This window comes from Schistocerca gregaria, chromosome 2, assembly GCF_023897955.1.
Source record: "Schistocerca gregaria isolate iqSchGreg1 chromosome 2, iqSchGreg1.2, whole genome shotgun sequence".
Taxonomy (NCBI): domain Eukaryota; kingdom Metazoa; phylum Arthropoda; class Insecta; order Orthoptera; family Acrididae; genus Schistocerca; species Schistocerca gregaria.
Window position 1 is genome coordinate 997,419,053 of NC_064921.1, and position 12,237 is coordinate 997,431,289.

The following is a 12,237-nucleotide window of genomic DNA, read 5'->3' on the forward strand; positions in this document are numbered from 1 at the left end:
TGTGGGAGAGGAATGATATCTTTATTGGACACCGATGGGGTAATGAAGTTATTGGTGATATCAATATGGGGACGAAAGATTTTTAAACGGGACCACAGGCAGAAGCCGTCATGGTACACACCTTCAATGAGCAGAGTTCCAGGCAAGCTACGCGCGTAACAGCACACAGCACATCCTTAAATTTTGCACCATATGCAGTCGCACTACACCGACTCTACTGTGTTTCTCAGTTAACAACTTGACTATTAATGTCAAACCAACAAGAGATTTTTTTTGTCTGGAAGGTTTGGTCTCTTTTGACATTATAGTACAAACTGGGTTTCTTCAGTCACTACTTTCTACCAAGTCGCTGCTGCTCTCTCTGTAGTTATTTGTTCCTGAGGAAAAACGGTCAACATGTAACGAAGTCCAAGGGAATCTAAAGCCCATCTCACACAGAGATTTACCACAAATTTAGTAGCTGGTACGTTTGACTGTTGGCGTGGCATGGAGATTGGTCAACTGGCTTGTATGAAGAAACTCTCACGTGGTTTAGTGTTCTACATGGCAAGTGGCACATTTGCTATAGTCACAGAACAGCAGCAAATGCAAGCCAGCTACAATATAACCTTTCCCTAACAGTTTTAAACAAGCTATTCAATAAAATGATATGATATTTTTGCATGTCATTCATTCATCAGCTTTGTGATGAACTGCTTATTATTTTGTTAATGATCATAGTAACTTTGATACTTCGAAATTAAGTAACCCACTGCATGAAAGTAAAATAGTGTGCAATGAAGTACGGAGTGTCTATGCTTTTACATTTGGTGCATATTGGGTCATACGTTGCTATACGAAAAGTAACTAACATATTGAATATTTGTGTATGTTTGAGAGGAGATCTACATGTGTCTTCAATCTTGATAATATGAACTCCGTACAGGGCACTCACTACCACCAGTGTGTGTAAATAGTACACCGAGACTGAACTATTCAAGTAGTAAATCTACAGGCTTTATGAAACATTTTGGCCTTCAAATGTCAGTTAAAGTTCCTGAAGGTGATCACATCCACATCACATGACATCACAATCCCCATTTCAGTGACATGAGCACATTTACCAGTGAAACCTTCAGAATCATCAGTGATGTCATCAGTCTTATCAGTGACATCATCATAAGACAAGTGCCACCTGATCTCTTTCATCTACCCCTCCCCTCCCCTCTCCTCTCCTTCCCATCTTCCTCCCTCCCCTTCCCCTATTACACTTAACCCTCCCGCTTTCCCCCTCTCCAACCAATGACACTATACTATTAAAATAAGGCAGCCAATTAGAACGTAGATGTAAAATTACGCTGGTTTGTCAATTACTACGTCATCTCCAAAGATCGGAGGCATTTTGCTCTGATTGTTGCCAGCATCATACTTAAAGTACCAGGGAAGCAGGTTGCTAGCCTTACTTTCCCCAGGTCCCATTGAGTTTCACCCGTCCTGTAGCATGAAGAAACCACTGCTGTTGACAAAATCAAGATTTCTGGTACTGATGGTTGACTATCTTGATGGCAGATAAATCTTCCATTATTTCAGATGAAATAGCACTTTCACTCCAAATTTGGTGTTACGCATCTAGTACCGAATACTGAATGGGACCACCACTTCTCAAATTTTGATAGTCTTTCAGAGCGCACTCTGCTTCCCAGATACTTCAAGTTCTGGGATATTCAAGCAGAAGAACCCCTGATTTCTTGTATTACAACAAGTAATTGATAAGCAAACTGTAGAGATTTAGTTAAAATTAGTATGTAATGCAGTAACTGAACATGATACAAATTTCTAATCTTCAAGATACTTTTGAACATGACAGCTGCGTTCTGCTTGCCATCCCATGGCGCAGTCATCTACATGCGTATCTCACAAGTGTGCCATCATTCATAACCTGAGCTGTGTGTCTGTCAACTGTCTCATTTGAGTGTCGTCACTGGATGCGTGTCTTGTATGGTCTTCCAAGTACAACACAAGTGCTTTTGACGAAAAACAAAAAGAGCACTTTATCAAGTCAATTCATTTCTTAATCTATCTTAATGTTTCCCTAAGTTAATAAACTAAATTCGTTAGCGGAAGGTAACGAGAATACTTACTCTCAAATAGGAAAACGCCTAGCTTACGAATTTGAATAACAGCAATAAAGGCCACCAAAAATAAACAACAGTATTTTTTTAAAACACGTACAGTCTATTAAAAATTAAATTATATAACAATGGCTTTGTGGGTGTAAAATTTTCCTACAGCTTTACAGATTAACCACCACATCTAGCAATTCAAGTACGCTCTCTTCCCAAACAAATATCAATTAATATAGAAAGGTTATCATTGTCTCCAGTAATCTAAAACACACATAAAAAACATTTCTAATATATGTCTTAAATTAGACTAAACTATTACAATATTTTAAGTTCTACAATGAAGGAGCACGTCGCACAAAAGCCCCTTGGTAAGAGACAGTGAAACACTTTTGCTTAATGCAATTTGAAAGCCAAGTAACTGTGCTAGAAGAGCTCTTAAATCAGAGGATCCTCATTGGATAAATATTTAATCCTTGGGTATGGTTTGAACAAACAAGTTTTTACCAACAACTGGCCAAAAACAAGAGAAAAAATTCTCAAAATTATTTCAAAAGCACCTTCATTTAATTGAATCACAGGCTAGCCAAAATCGCTAAGAAAAACAGATTACTAATCTTAACCAAGCGCAAAGCTTTAAAATATATTTAACAAGAATAAAATTGCCTGTTCGTATGTAGTTTTTTAAAGACTGCTCCAATAACAGGCAAAACGACTAATCAAAATGCTTAACAGCACTCTGCAAAAATTGAATATTGAATAGATCGGTGTACAGTCTGACCATATGAGTATACCACTCCCAGTATACAGCTTGAACACAAACGCTCTCAAACACCATGAAAGTATTAAACAAATTTAATCAGCGTCGTACGTAAATTTCAGAAGCTGGCCAGCGTTTGCGAAGTAAAATGAAAAGATCGCCATTTATCGGTTTTCGTTCTTCTTTCTTTCTATACTATGAAAATTCACAAGCAAAACGGGGGAATTCAGTCAAATTAGAAAAATTTACACATGCTGCACTTGTTTAGCCAGTGATCTTTACGTAATGTAGGCAGCACGTTCAACAGTTAATGAGCAGATCGTGATAATTTGCAAGAAGCTTTGCCTATCGAACGTTCAGGCTCCGAGTGATGTACGATATGTCCAACGCGAGGGTCTCGTAGCGTCAAATAGGGATACTGTTTCTTGTGATGACTAGCGCGACAACAAAAGACGAATGTTTATTAATTTGACATTAATTACGAAGTAAACTAGTAATTTCGCTGACTTTATTGGTCAGCCACGTCTTCTTCGTGAATTATTCCGCCAGTTTTATGCGCCGCCGGAAGCAATCCTTGTTTTCTGTAACCCCGGTACAATCTAGAGACGTCTCTGAGGAATATTGTAAGAGTCTGAGGCTCAATTTTCCCACGCAACCGCAAATTGTGGAAGTACAGGTACTGGAACAAGTGCAGTTTGTCTCCCGATCGACCCTCTCTTTTGATCAACGATTTGGCAGATTTCCACAAGCGATCTTTATTCTGTGTGTGCACAGATAGATCGTTCGAACAGACAAATTCCATAGCATGATTTAAAAATTCAGGTTGTAATCCTTGTTTCTTTAACGGTTGTAGGACTTAAGCCCATCCGTTATAACTTTGGTCCCTCGCAAGACGAAATGCTTTATGACAAACGCTAAAGTTTTCTTGCCCCTCGAATACGAGTATACTCGAATTGTGAAGCATTTCCAGCATACCCTTTCAGTGCCTCCGACGATCCATACGTATACAATTTCATTTTTTAGGAGTCGTCTTTTCTTGTCTTTCTGAGTGCCTATATGTGATTCGTCTCCTTCATCTATCTTGTTTTGTCAATCGATAGGAACACTGTCATTCGTGACTATCACATAGCAGACATCTCGTCAGAACCCTTAGCACTCACAAACGGTGTTTGTTGATAACTCAGTTTCGGAAGCTGTCATTTGTAGAGTATAGTCTCTTATCCAACACCAGTCTAAAATGGTCAATTGTCAATAGTTGAACCATTTATTTTTCCTTATTGATGACATTTTGACGCCACGTGCACTATAATTGAAATGGAAAACAAGCATCGGCGCCATACTTACGAAGTCTCAGAAAACTGTCTCCCCCTCACAATCTATTCAGTTCGTGAAATCGTCTTTTAGCACCAATCCATATTGCCAACAGAAATCCGAACAAGACTGCACACTACACAATCGAGGAACGAGTTTCGGAAGGTAAGAGAATCGGGACTCGAGGCTACAACGGTCTTACTTATTTCTATTCACAACGCTAAACATTTTCCATCTCCCGACACGATAGCTGTGCGTTCGACAAATTTCGTCGTTCGATATACATTGTTCAGAGTTGACTTAAAGAATGAAAACTTTTTTACCACAAAATTGAGGCACAGAGATGCAGTGTTCCTTGGCTTTCTCAACAGTTGCATCATATACATGACACATCGTAGAAGAGTTAACAAAATGAACACAGTTTATTTCGAAAATATTAAAAGATCGCCCAGTTTTTGAAATCAGTGAACCTCCAACAGCTTGTTTCTCCTCTTTCGAATCTTCTCCAGTCCTTCTTTTACCCACCTGAAGCATAAAAATGGATAAGATTAATTCACAGGATGACCACGCTGTAGTATTCAACAACTGTGTGACAAAAAACGGCTTACCTAAGGGTCCGATTCACTTCCAGTCTTTAATCTGATCTGCAGTGTGCTACGAGGTACTTTAAAATTTTCCTCAGCCTTTTTAATCGAAAGTCCTGCATCAGAGACTTGCGTTACCTTTTTCAAATCTCCTGCAATCAGTTTAGCTTGCTCTGGCTTCCATATATATTTTCTGACTACCTGAAGAACAAAGAAAACGAATATTACTAGGCCAAAGATGAGCAGTTTACAAGGCGAATTGTATTACTCTAAATGCGTGATTTCATTCAACAAATACCAGATGCTACTAGGGCTTACCTTAAATGCTGTATAATCAATAATATATTAGCGAAAGCAGTGAAACAGGCAATTAATTGTGAAGTGCACTATGGTTTTGTTTACAACAAACGCTCTTACTTACTAAAAAAACTGAAAATGTAGTTCACGCTGTGACTCTTAAATACAGAAGGCTATTGCTGCTGAACTAGCACTAAGTGCCACGTATGGTTGGCAGTTGACAGGGTGACCAACATTACCCAAAAAAAGAACAACATTATTTATTTATATTTCCAAACCCGCTGCTATCAATAGTACGGTTTTCTTACATGACACTTTTTGTAAGCTTGTGATGTCACATCGTCTTGATGAACTCATCGTATCTTGAGATCTTTCTATTGGTTTACTGGAAATGATGCTGCCAGTTCACTTAATGCCTCTGGTATAATCTTTTTTCATGACTCTTCTTCATTTCCATCACCATTTTCCTCACTGTACTCATTCCCCTCTTCTTCTTCGACTCTCATAAAAATTTTGTTTTCTTTAGACCCATCTCCTTCGTCTTTGTATGTTTTACACTTGTGAGTTAACGAGCATTTCGCTCTCATTTAAGCATATGAGCAAAAGACACAGTCATCAAGGAATTGTGAAATGAATTCTGTCGCCCAGGACCGTGTGTCACAAAGGGGCAAATTCGCCACGAGATGGGGAAACTCACAGGCATCTCAGGTTGATCAGGCCTCAGCGCTGTAGTGTGTGAGTGAGACAAACGAGAACCTACGTCATAGGGAGTAGGAGCTGTCTGTGCCCAGGGAGGTGCAGCAGTGTTAAATATGGCCGACCTAAGATCAGCCATAAAGGGAAACATTTATGAAAACTATTTAATTCTGTAGTAACGCAGGGAACGGAGCCACAGTAATTTTAATCCACCATCTCTCTTAAATTTTCATGGTGATACCAATAAAACATGGATATTGATCATAATATGAGGCGTATTTGTTAAGTAAGTACCGTTTTTAAATTTTAAAAAAAAGGCGTGCTAAGATATCTCAATAATATTATTTTTACATGAAAGCCTGTACCTGAATCTACTTTTCTACATAATTTCCGTCAATATTGAGGCACTTGTCACAACGTTGGACCAGTTTTTGAATACCCTCGTCATTGAAGTCTGCCACCTGACTTGTCAACCACTGCATCACCACTCTTTTGACTTCGTCATCGTCTTGAACACGCTGACCACCCAGGTGTTTCTTCAAGTGGAGGGACAGATGGTAGTCACTGGGCGCAAGATCGGGGCTGTACGGAGGATGATCTAGACTTTCCCATCGAAAAGATGTGATGAGATGTTTGGTCTGATTCGCCACATGCGGACGGGCATTGACTTGCAGCAAAACGATGCCCTTGCTCAACTTCCATGGACTGTTGCTTTGATTCTGGTGTGACGTAGGCCACCCATGTTTCGTCGCCCGTAACAATTTTGCTTCAGAAATCATCACCGTCTTTGTGGTACTGCTCAAGGAATGTCAATGCACTGTCTAAACGTTTGGTTTTGTGCACATCCGTCAACATTTTCGGTACCCAACGTGCGCATAATTTTCGGTAATTCAAGTGCTCGATCACAATGTCATACAAAACACTATGAGAAACATTAGGAGAGTCATCCCGCAAGGTGGAAATTGTAAATCGTCTTTTTTCTCTCACATTATTGTCCACTTCCTGCACCAAACTTTCATTAACGACCGAAGGACGCCTACTCCGTTGTTCATCATGCACATTTGTGCGGCCATCTTTAAATGCTCTCACCCACTTTCTTACCATTCCATCACTCATAATGTCTTCTCCGTAAAGTGCACAGATCTCAAGATGAATATCGATCGCTTTTAGGCCTTTAGCACTAATAAATCTTATAACAGCCCGTAATTCACAGTCGCCGGGACTAACGATTATTGGAAACATCTTAAACACTCAGTACACAAGGTAAACAAGGAAGAATCAGACTGCAATGGCGTCAGTGCGTACATTAAGGTACAGGCTTCCATGTACAAATAAAATTATTGAGATATCTTAGCATGTCTTTTTTTTTTATTTCAAATCGGTGCTTACTTAAAAAAACACGCCTCGTAGTTTAGGATTTACTGTTAAAGCGAAATTAACAAGTTTTGTAACAAAGACCTGAATGCCAATATCTGAACGATTCGTCCAACTCAGCGATCGCGATTAATATAAAAACGCACCATTAAAATGACAAATGTTGTAAATACCACCTCTGTAACTATATTTGTTTAAAAGATATAGTAAATTTAAATTATCAGTATTTTCCGTTAAGCATCAGATCATTTTCTCCACACAAACCACATTGAACGATGACAGCATGACACCTTATTGAATCATTAGGTAATACAATATTTGTTGTAAAGTTTAGTGCACAATAGTTACTTTTTTGTTTATTTATCAGAAAGCACATTGGTGCAAGGCTCTGGCCGTGACACTCAAAGTTAAGAAGAAAATTGATCTGGTTGTATGTAAAAGAATTTAACATTTATTATGTAATGGATACTATTGTTATTTTATTTAGAACGTGAAAGAGGTCAAGCTTTGAATATTTAAATATCTTAAAACATAAAATAGTGTAGAATAAGCTGTAGCCAATTAGATGGACGGCTTCGGGTAAGGGAACTGCACTAGTCAGTTGAGCGACGATGTTCGGTACGCGGGAGACGAGGCCGGAGATGGGCAGAGGGACAGTGCTGGTCTACACACCAAAGGGTACAGTGTGGATTTGGACGCGAAGGGATGACAGTCGGTCTTTAGGTACCTAGGAAGTGGAATGGCTTAGAAAATTTCGCTTTAGTCACTGAGTGGTGAGCAGCCGCAAACCTGGTGTGAACTCGTAACTTTTCGCTTACATGACGAAGTGAAGTATTGGACTAGTATTTCGCGATGAAATTGTGAATGATCGAACTGTGTCGAATGGATATGCGCTAGAGTGTAAAAGTAACTCTAAATACGAGCACTTTATTAGTTTGCTTTCTGCATAAACATTGTTCTAACCAAATCGCAACTGTATGGCCTACATCATTTATGGGTCGTTAATTTAGCTCCTGATATTATTATTACTGTTATTACATGTCATATTAACTTTGTATGTTTCATAAAATTTTGCAAACTTGCCATCAGCCAGACAATTTAACCAAAGGCTCACAAGTGTGTAGTCTAGGGCGTGTAATGCGACACGTGCGGTTCAACGCCTAGACGAGTTTGAGTCAAGACATTTCGATGAAGAGGAACCACATGTGAGCCCGAACATCTTTGGGATGTTAGTTTGAACGCTTCTTTCAGTGTAGCTTTCCCAGTCTCTCTGGTGATTGAGAAAAATGTAAATGTTCTTTCCAGTACAGCATCTGGTTCGGCTTTTCTTAACAACATCAGTTATTTGCGAATATTTCGTGTATAGTTCAACACCTGCTTTTTAAGACTAGTTTTGCAACCAACAGAACTGAGATCCATATGACAACTGCTGTGCTCTATGAACATATGAACTGACTATAAGTAAATGACTCAATTTATAGCACTGCTTACAGAGGTAAACGGTAAATGGTAAAAACTTAAATGGTTAAATGGGTAAACGGTTAAACTGTAAGTCATTAATTGGAAAATGGCTAAACAGTTAAACACTTACATGGTTAAATGCTTAAGCAATTTTGTTAAATGGTAAACAGTAAGGAGTATTTTTATAAATTGTTCAATACTATTGCATCGCTAGAAGATGACAGTGAGTACGAGCAGTGAGTTCTCGCTTCTGAAGATTAAGTCTCCAACATCACCTAAATTTATTTTCAAATGAAGAATTTGTTGCTTTAAGTGTTGATTAGATTAGATTAGATTTTCTTTTATTCTAATTGATCCGTAGTGAGGATGTGGAACACGTCAGAAAAACAGCAGTACATGACGAATATTTACAACTAAAACAAGTGGAATGATCGTCATTTTTTGATGAACACTATATGAAAGTCATTTTACAAATACTAATGCACTGAATTTAAAATAAAAAAGTTTTCATTTGTTTGTAAGGTAATAAACATGTAATGCAACTACTATAATACTTATTTACAATGAACACATTACTGCACTGAAATTGTGCAGAAGTTACAATATATATATATATATATATATATCAGTTGGTTTTACTGAGAAATTCATCAAGGGAGTAGAAGGAGTTGGCCACCAATAAATCCTTTAGGATTGTCTTAAACTGAATTTCATTGGTTGCTAAGCTTTTTATGGCTGTTGGCAAGTTATTGAAAATAATGCACACCTTTTTGTACAAGACTAAGTGACTTTAAATCCTTGTTGAAGATTATTCTTTTTTCTAGTATTGATTCCATGAATTGAGCTGTTGGTTTCAAAAAGTGATATATTTTAATGACAAATTTCATTAAGGAATAAATATATTGGGAAGCAGTAGTTAGTATCCCTAGTTCCCTAAACAGGCTTCTGCAGTTTGTTCTTGAGTTCACACCATATATAACTCTTACTGCACGTTTTTGTGCCCAGACAACTTTAGCTTGGCTTGATGAATTACCCCAAAAAATAATTCTGTATGACATTATGGAATGAAAGTAAGCATAGTATGCCAGCTTTTTCATTTTTATATCCTCTGTGTCTGACAAAATTCGCATTGCAATCAGAGATTTGTTAAGACGCTTCAGCAGTTCTGCGGTGTGTTCCTCCCAGTTGAATTTATTATCAAGCTGTAATCCCAAGCATTTAACACTGTCCACTTCTTCTATTTTCTTGTCATTGTATGTTACACATATACTCGTGGGACACCCCTCACAAGTTCTGAATTGCATGTAGTGTGTGTTTTCAAAATTTAGTGACAAAGAATTGGCTAGGAACCAGTGATTAATGTCCACAAATAGTTTATTAGCTGGTCTTTCTAAGACTACCCTTGATTTGCTATTTATTGCAATGTTTGTATCATCGGCAAACAAAACGAACTTGGCATCTGGTAATGTTACTAATGAAAGGTCATTGATATACACAAGAAAAATAAGGGCCCTAAAATGGAACCTTGTTGAACCCCACATCTAATTAGTTCCCTGTTGGATGATGTACTATCATAATATTTAAGCCTTAAATGAAAGAGTGATGAGATCATAGAAATATAACAAATGTAGTAGTGCCCGCTAGGAATAGCTATGAAGCGAACAGCCCACTCTGAACTAAGATTTTTACATGACCTTTATATAAAGCTGTTTACGTTTTGTTTAACTACTGAACTATAAAAATAGTTATATTTCTTTATTCTTAATACCAATGATGAACATCGAAGTAAATCAAGGGGGAAACAGTTAATTTCCATGCATAAGTATCACAAAGTGCTAAATACAGTTTTCAAACTAGTATGAGGTGCTTTAATGTGTTGGCGAATATCAAGACAAAGGGATGCTTTTCGTCAGCAGAACAATCTGTGTTGTAAAAAAGTCACTTTTTGTTCATGAAGTGTCGCACGGTGGATCTATAAGATTCATTAATATTAGGTACCTAAAAGAAGATTGTTGAGGTTCCTTGTTTAATTTGAAGCGGCGTCTATTTCTAAAACATAAAGTCGTTGGTTTTGTTTGTGGACGAAATAGTTTTTCCGAATTCAATGCAAAAATAGTACACTCACTTAAGAGAGAGTGCTTTACAGTTTCTGAACACTGCATTGTTTTTGAATTAGATGACAGGTACGAAAGAACTTATAACAATAAACTATTTCTGTTCCAGTGCGACAAAAATGATTGACTACAACGTTGAGAATATATTTTCATATTATGTACAGTTTTCCTCCAAGATGCAATTCAGTGGCATTTCTACTTTATTAGCACAGATACTGCAGTCAAAACTGGGCTTCTAATGGAGTTGTCTCAAATATTTACTCAGATTGTAACAACCTCCCTTTTGCAATAGATGTTTACACTGTGTATGACATCACAAAGTGCACAAATGATTTGAAAAATTTCACTGTGGTTTACTGCATGAAAACTTTTTATTATAAAATTTATATCTACAGATTTCTTTGTTTTTCCTTTCTTCCCTCTGTAAAATATTATTGTGATAAAGTAAATGTGAAATGTGGAAGTATGAGACAGGTGATAACGGCGAGGCATGTGTGGATACATTTTGTGCGCATGCACACAAGCACACATATACAGGGTGAGTCACCTAACGTTACCGCTGGATATATTTCGTAAACCACATCAAATACTGACGAACCGATTCCACAGACCGAACGTGAGGAGAGGGGCTAGTGTAACTGTTTAATACAAACCATACAAAAATGCACGGAAGTGTGTTTTTTAACACAAACCTACGTTTTTTTAAATGGAACCACGTTAGTTTTGTTAGCACATCTGAACATATAAACAAATACGTCATCAGTGCCGTTTGTTGCATTGTCAAATGTTTATTACATCCGGAGATATTGTAACCTAAAGTCGACGCTTGAAACCTCCGACGTTCAGTTGCGTGTTGTAACAAACACGGGCCATGGTGGGCGAGCAGCATCTGCAGGGACATGTTTACGATGACGACCGTGTTTACGAGTGTGGCTGTAGCGCACTGTTGTGGTTTGGTCTAGCTGTAGCAGTGTCCGCATGTAGCGCTTGCTGCTATTGTTATTCTGCATTCGTATCCGCACGCAGACCAACTGTAGTACACCGTGTTACCAGACGTCTGTGATAGTGTAGTGTTGTAGGAACTGTGACCATGGTGTATTCGAATTCTGAAAAGGCGGAGATGATACTCATCTATGGCGAGTGTCGACGAAATGCAGCTGAATCCGGCAGGGTGTATGCAGAACGGTACCCGGTCAGAGAGCATCCAACGTGCCGCACATTGCAAAACATCTACCGCCAACTGTATGTAACAGGTATGGTCGTAGCACGCAAACGGGTCCGTAACAGGCCCGTCACAGGAGAAGCGGGTGCAGTTGGTGTGTTAGCTGCTGTTGCCATGAATCCACACATGAGTACACGGGACATTGAGAGAGCCGGTGGACTGAGTCAAAGTAGTGTCATGCGCATGCTGCATCGTCACCCGTTTCATGTGTCGCTACATCAGCAATTACATGGTGATGACTTTAATCATCGAATGCAATTCTGTCAATGGGCATTAACAGAGAATGCGTTGCAGTTCTACCTGTTTACCGATTAAG

General features: G+C 38.4%; 1 protein-coding gene across 1 annotated transcript in view; it reads left to right on the top strand.

The window, feature by feature from the left end:
• Positions 1–12,237, top strand: part of LOC126335499 (uncharacterized) — a 116,852-nt gene that overhangs the window by 91,292 nt on the left and 13,323 nt on the right. The window lies entirely within an intron of this gene.